Here is a 6812-nt window from a genome sequence, read left to right as displayed (position 1 = left end):
ATGGAACAGGATACAAAGCCCAGAGATAAACCCATGCACATATCGTCACCTTATCTTTGATAAAAGAGGCAAGAATATACAGTGGAGAAAATACAGCCTCTTCAGCTGGACAGCTACATGTACAAGAATGAAATTAGAACACTCCCTAACACCATACACAAAAATAAACTCAAAATGGATTAAATACCTAAATGTAAGGCCAGACACCATGAAACTCTTAGAGGAAAACATAGGCAGAACACTGTATGACATCAATCACAGCAAGATCCTTTTTGACCCTCCTCCTAGAGAAATGGAAATAAAAACAAAAATAAACAAATGGGACCTAATGAAACTTCAAAGCTTTTGCACAGCAAAGGAAACCATAAACAAGACCAAAAGACAACCCTCAGAATGGGAGAAAATATTTGCAAATGAAGCAACTGACAAAGGATTAATCTCCAAAATTTACAAGCAGCTCAATATCAAAAAAACAAACAACCCAATCCAAAAATGGGCAGAAGACCTAAACAGACATTTCTCCAAAGAAGATATACAGATTGCCAACAGACACAAGCAAGAATGCTCAACATCATTAATCATTAGAGAAATGCAAATCAAAACTACAATGAGATATCATCTTACACCAGTCGGAATGGCCATGATCAAAAAATCTATAAATAATAAATGCTGGAGAGGGTGTGGAGTAAAGGGAACCCTCTTGCACTGTCAGTGGGAATGTAAATTGATACAGCCACTATGGAGAACAGTATGGAGTTTCCGCAAAAAACTAAAACTAGAACTACCATGTGACCCAGCAATCCCACTACTGGGCATATACCCTGAGAAAACCATAATTCAGAAAGAGTCATGTACCACAATGTTCTTTGCAGCTCTATTTACAATAGCCAGGACACGGAAGCAACCTAATTGTCCATCAACAGATGAATGGATAAAGAAGATGTGGCACATATATACAATGGAATATTAGTCAGCCATAAAAAGGAACGAAACTGAGTTATTTGTAGTGAGGTGGATGGACCTAGAGACTGTCATACAGAGTGAAGTAAGTCAGAAAGAGAAAAACAAATACCATACGCTAACACATGTATATGGAATCTAAAAAAAAAAAGAAGAAGAAAATGGTCATGAAGAACCTAGGGGCAAGACGGGATAAAGATGCAGACCTACTAGGGAATGGACTTGAGGATACGGGGAGGGTGAAGAGTAAGCTGGGACAAAGTGAGAGAGAGGCATGGACATATATACACTACCAAATGTAAAATAGATAGCTAGTGGGAAGCAGCCGCATAGCACAGGGAGATCAGCTCGGTGCTTTGTGATCACCTAGAGGGGTGGGATAGGGAGGGTGGGAGGGAGGGAGATTCAAGAGAGAAGAGATATGGGGATATATGTATATGTATAGCTGTATATATATAGCTGATTCACTTTGTTATAAAGCAGAAACGAACTCACCACTGTAAAGCAATTATACTACAATAAAGATGTTAAAAAATAAAAACAAAATGAAATGAAATTAAAAATAGATCTTTAAGACTAAGAAAAACAAATACCCTTTGCCTTTGGGTACAGACAGGTACTATGTGCATATGCTATTAATAATGAAAACAAAACACTCTGCAATAATTTTGGGCAGATCTATAAATATTTATAAGGTGTCAGGTGAATTCATACACATTTTCATGTCTTTTAATTTAAGAAGAGTTGTCATAAAAAGCAGTAGACCTGGATTTCAGTCTTGGCTCTGTCATTTGCTCGTTGTTACTGTGTGCAAAGCAGTTACCATCAGCTTCTTTAGCTGTTAGTAGGAATGACTACTCTGGCTACTTCCCAGCAGAGTTGAGCTAATTAAATAAAATGAGGGTACGTAAAATTACCTGCCATTTTCTATTACTAGGAAAAGTGAATTCAGGCACGTTAAATTCAGTCTTCTTCTAAAATATCTTACCTTGTAATTGCTGAAATATCGGAAATTAAATGTGTCTGTCCTACTTGATACAAACGCAACGCTAAGCCTCTTTTTTCACACTAGCACAGAGAAATTGATTAGTAGATATTAGTTTCCTGTGGTCTGTGCTTCCTTCATTCCTTACCACAAGAGACTTCAGAGATTAATTAGCTCAAGCTTGTTTTAAATATGAGGAAAGCAAGGCCCGGAGAGGTGCAACGACATACTTCTGGTTTCACAGAAAATCTCTCTCACCCTAAGTTTCCCCATCTGTTAAATAAGGGGCTTAGACTAGATAAGTCATTTTAAAACTGTGTTTTACAGCAGAGCCCAATTAGTCAGAAAAGAGATTTTCAAAAAGGGTTTCAGGCTGCTAACAACAACAAAATATATTAAAGCAGCTCTTAGTTTATAAGAGTTGACAAACTGGCTGGGCCGAGTCGTGATTGCAGGCCCTTCTGGGGCTAGAATATGGTCTAAATGTTAATGACTTCAGGCAGGTCACAGCTCTACAATTCACCTGGTCCCCACACCTTCCTTTCGTCTTATACCAGCCCACTTTACTCAACCAAGTTACCTGCCGAGCTCCAAAACTGTCCCCGGCTCCCTGCTATCTCTCATATTTGGGAGAAACCTTTGCTCAAATTCTTATTTCCATGCTTAGGATGCCAGCGTGGCTGCTATGAAATATAACAGCAGCTTAATCAAGAGAGTTCAGTTCTCTCTCATACAGCAGCGTAAGCAGTCCAGGGCCATATGGCAGCTCCATGGTGTCTGCGTACAATATCCCTCCTGTCTTCACCTCCAACCTCAACCTGCCATTAGGCATCCACGAGCCCAGATAAAGCTCAGGACTCCTAAACAAGGAATGAAAGAATGGTGACTGGGAGACAGTTGTTGGTTTATGCCACATCTTCCCTATTAAAGTTTAAACTCTGAGGGCAGAGACTATGAGATAAGCATCTTCACACCCTACATCATGGCCAGTTATATGCAAAATCTGTGCAAGTAGCAGCAGAACAGTCATTCATTATGGGAAGGTCTTTATAGGAAGGTCTAAGCCAACAGTTAAGGCATAAGGGCAGTAGCACAGTGATGGCACTAGCAATCCCTGGGGGTGGAAAGTAGACCCAGTGGAAAAGTGATGCCTTGGAACAGTGGAACTGCAATAGAGTCAATAATATGCCTGTTGGGGGAGGAGACCAGCATGTTAGAACCTCAAGATGCAAATTCCTGAGCAAATACAGAAAAAACTAGATGCCCTTCAAGGAGAATTAACTTTCAGCAGGGACGCAGTAGGGGACCGTGTCTCATAAGAGCTCTTAACTTTCGCGGTAGCTCTAGGGTCAGCAGGTTAAAAGACTAGCTTTGGCCAGGTTTTAGTGTTTATGTTTCTTACAAATTATCTTTTCATTAAGCTCTTAGAGCCTTTACTTTGAAGTCAGAAAATGATGCAAGAAAGCCGAGTCATTGATTTATTAGAAAAACGTCTCCCCGGGCTTCCCTGGTGGCACAGTGCTTGAGAATCTGCCTGCTGATGCAGGGGACATGGGTTCGAGCCCTGGTCTGGGATGATCCCATATGCCGCGGAGCAACTAGGCCTGTGAGCCACAACTACTGAGCCTGCACTTCTGGAGCCTGTGCTCCACAAAAAGAGAGGCCGCGACAGTGAGAGGCCCACGCACCGCAATGAAGAGTGGCCCCCGCTTGCTACAGCTTGAGAAAGCCCTCACACAGAAACGAAGACCCAACACAGCAAAAATAAATAAATTAATAAACTAAAAAAACAAAAACAAAAAACGTCTCCCCTTGCTGCAGAGCTACTCGTAACTTGCCCTGTAGGACACTTCCCTTTAATGCCTTGGCTTTGTCTTTCCTCCATTGGTTTTGCTGAAGACAGGATCCATTTAGCCCCGATGGTAACACACAGCCTTGTGTGTAATGGTAACTTTATTGGCTCCAGCTTTGAAATTGGTTATAGCAGCCCTTATCAGCAAATTAGGACTCACACAGCAGACAAGCGAAGTGACTGAGAAACCCATAAAAAGCCAAAGAAAGAAAGCTGGATAAAGTTAAAACAAATTTCATCTCTAAGTCTCCATTGATCTCCACAGTAAACACTAAAACCTAACATGTTTATTGGCCTTCATTTGATTGTAAGTCATTATTACTGCACTGTTCTCACATTTACTTGTACTTTCTTAGTTGGGACCTTCTAGTAAAACACTCAAAATGGGCATTTTTAAAGATAAAGAGGTACATCCATTCAGATTCCAAACTCATAAACTTGTGGGTTTTCCAGGGCTCACTTGGAATTATATCATACACATAAACAATGAGAGTCCTAAAAACCAGACTTTGGTTTTATAAAATATGCATTTAAATTTTGTTCAGTAATGAAAATAGGCATCTCTAAAGTAAGACAGACAGGTTATGTAGAACGCTCTTCCAGGAGAAAACAGTCTAAGTACAACTAGTGAGATAAGCACAAAGGCTCACTCCTATAACATGCTCATGTATTAAACTACGTTTCTATACCTAGCAGCAATAAGAAGGTTGAAGTAATTAAAATCACCTATTCTGAAAAAAGAGAACCCTTGTGATCATGATTTTTAATCATCAAACACTGTAAAATTCATTTGCTGGAAAACAGTTTTCACCTACTGTATGTAACCCTAAAGGTCTGAATTTAGGAACTATCAGAAAAAGCTACAGGGAGAAATAAGAACAAATGAGATTATTACTAAAAAAAAAAAAAGTAACGCATTTTGGAATTGATATTCACTGGTATTCAAACATAAGACACTGAGATACTTCAGTGGTCCCTCAAACATGAGCTGCTAAAATAGATAAGTAATTTCGAGCTTATTTTGTATGTTTTAGCAGTTAAAAGTCTTCATTGAAAATAAAATATTAATTTCTGGGTTTCCTAAAGAAATTATGACAACTACAGAAATCAGAATCTTTCCACCCATCTTCTGAAAACCATTCCAACAAACAGAACACAAATGAAAACGATGGTTTTTTACTAAGAAACAGATAATGCTTTCAACTACAAGTTATGTGTATCTAGGGAAATAAACATTTTGAAGTCATCAGTGCCAAGTTGGAGGCCATGTCAGAGCAGAGTCACACACAGACCATGGGGAAAAGAAGAGTGTGCAGTGGGATACTAACACTGGGGGAACACAGACAAAACTGCTTCTGTAGAAAGAGAACCCTACCCTGAGTGGCCACATTCTTAAAACGAACTGAGACCTGGTGTATCAGAGCACTGGCTACCGGGAAATAGAAAGGAAGAGGTCTGAAGTTGCTCAAGAACACAGATGGCAAATCTGGAAGCCAATATATGTGTGTGTGTGTGTGTGTGTGTGTGTGTGTGTGTGTGTGTGTGTGTGTGTGTGTGTGTGTGTGTGTGTAGAGTGGGGGATGAGATGACTTGGTAGGTAAGGATAAATGAAATAGGGTAAAATGAATTAGAGAGAAAATGTTAGGCACAGAAGAGAACTAAAGACCAAAAAAACACATAATTGGAGTCTTTGAAGACAAAAAACAATTTTAAATGTGAAATAGAACTAATTACCATCCAAACAAAAAAATGAGGTAGCTTTAGCAAAGGACAAATGGTCTTTTAATTTACATATGAAAAGAAAGACTCATCAGAATAGAGAGCCCATAAATAAATCCACACACATGTGGTCAAATAATTTATAACAAAGGAGCCAAGGATATACAGCCCTCCCTTGGTATCTATGGAGGATTGGTTCCAGGACCTGCCATGGATACCAAAATCCACGGACGATCAGGTCCCATAGTTGGCAGTCCATATCAACGAATTCCACATCCTTGGATTCAACCAACCACAGAACATATGTTAAGTTTGCTGGTTGGTTGGATCCATGGATGCAGAACCTGTGGATACAGAGAGCCAAATGCATATTTATTGAAAAAAATTCCACATATACATGGACCCACGCAGTTCAAAAACCCTTGCTGTTCAAGGGCCAACTGTACAATGGTAAAAGGACAGTCTCTTCAATAAATGGTGATGGGAAAAACTGGACAGCCACGTGCAAAAGAATCAGACTGAACCACTATCTTATCTCATACACAAACATTAAGTCAAAATGGATTAAAGGATTGAATTTAAAATCTGAAACCATAAAACTCCTACAAGAAAACATAGGTGTTAAGCTCCTTGTAATTGGTCTAGATGAAGATTTTTTTGGATCCTACACCAAAAGCAAAGGCAACAATAACAACAAATAAAGTGGGATTATATCGAACTAAAAAGCTTCTGCGCCACAAAGGAAACTATCAACAAAATGAAAAAGCAACCTACTGAATGAGAGAAAATATTTGCAAACCATCTCTCTGGCTAAGGGGTTAATATCCAAAATATATGAACAACTCATACAACTCAACAGCAAAAAAGAAACAAAAAAAATCCAATTTAAAAATAGCCAACTGTAGGGCTTCCCTGGTGGTGCAATGGTTGGGAGTCTGCCTGCTAGTACAGGGGACATGGGTTCAAGCCCTGGTCTGGGAAGATCCCACATACCGTGGAGCAACTAGGCCCGTGAGCCACAACTACTGAGCCTGTGCATCTGGAGCCTGTGCTCCACAAAAAGAGAGGCCGCGACAGTGAGAGGCCTGCGCACTGCAATGAAGAGTGGCCCCCACTTGCCCCAACTAGAGAAAGCCCTCGCACAGAAACGAAGACCCAACAAAGCAAAAATAAATTAATTAATTAAAAAAAATAGCCAACTGTATATTTATTGAAAAAGATCTACATATATGTAGACCCAAGCAGTTGAAAAACCCTTGCTGTTCAAGGGCCAACTATACAATGGGAAAAGGACAG

This window comes from Phocoena sinus, chromosome 3 (assembly GCF_008692025.1).
Source record: "Phocoena sinus isolate mPhoSin1 chromosome 3, mPhoSin1.pri, whole genome shotgun sequence".
NCBI lineage: Eukaryota > Metazoa > Chordata > Mammalia > Artiodactyla > Phocoenidae > Phocoena > Phocoena sinus.
Note: the sequence above shows the minus strand (reverse complement) of the source record.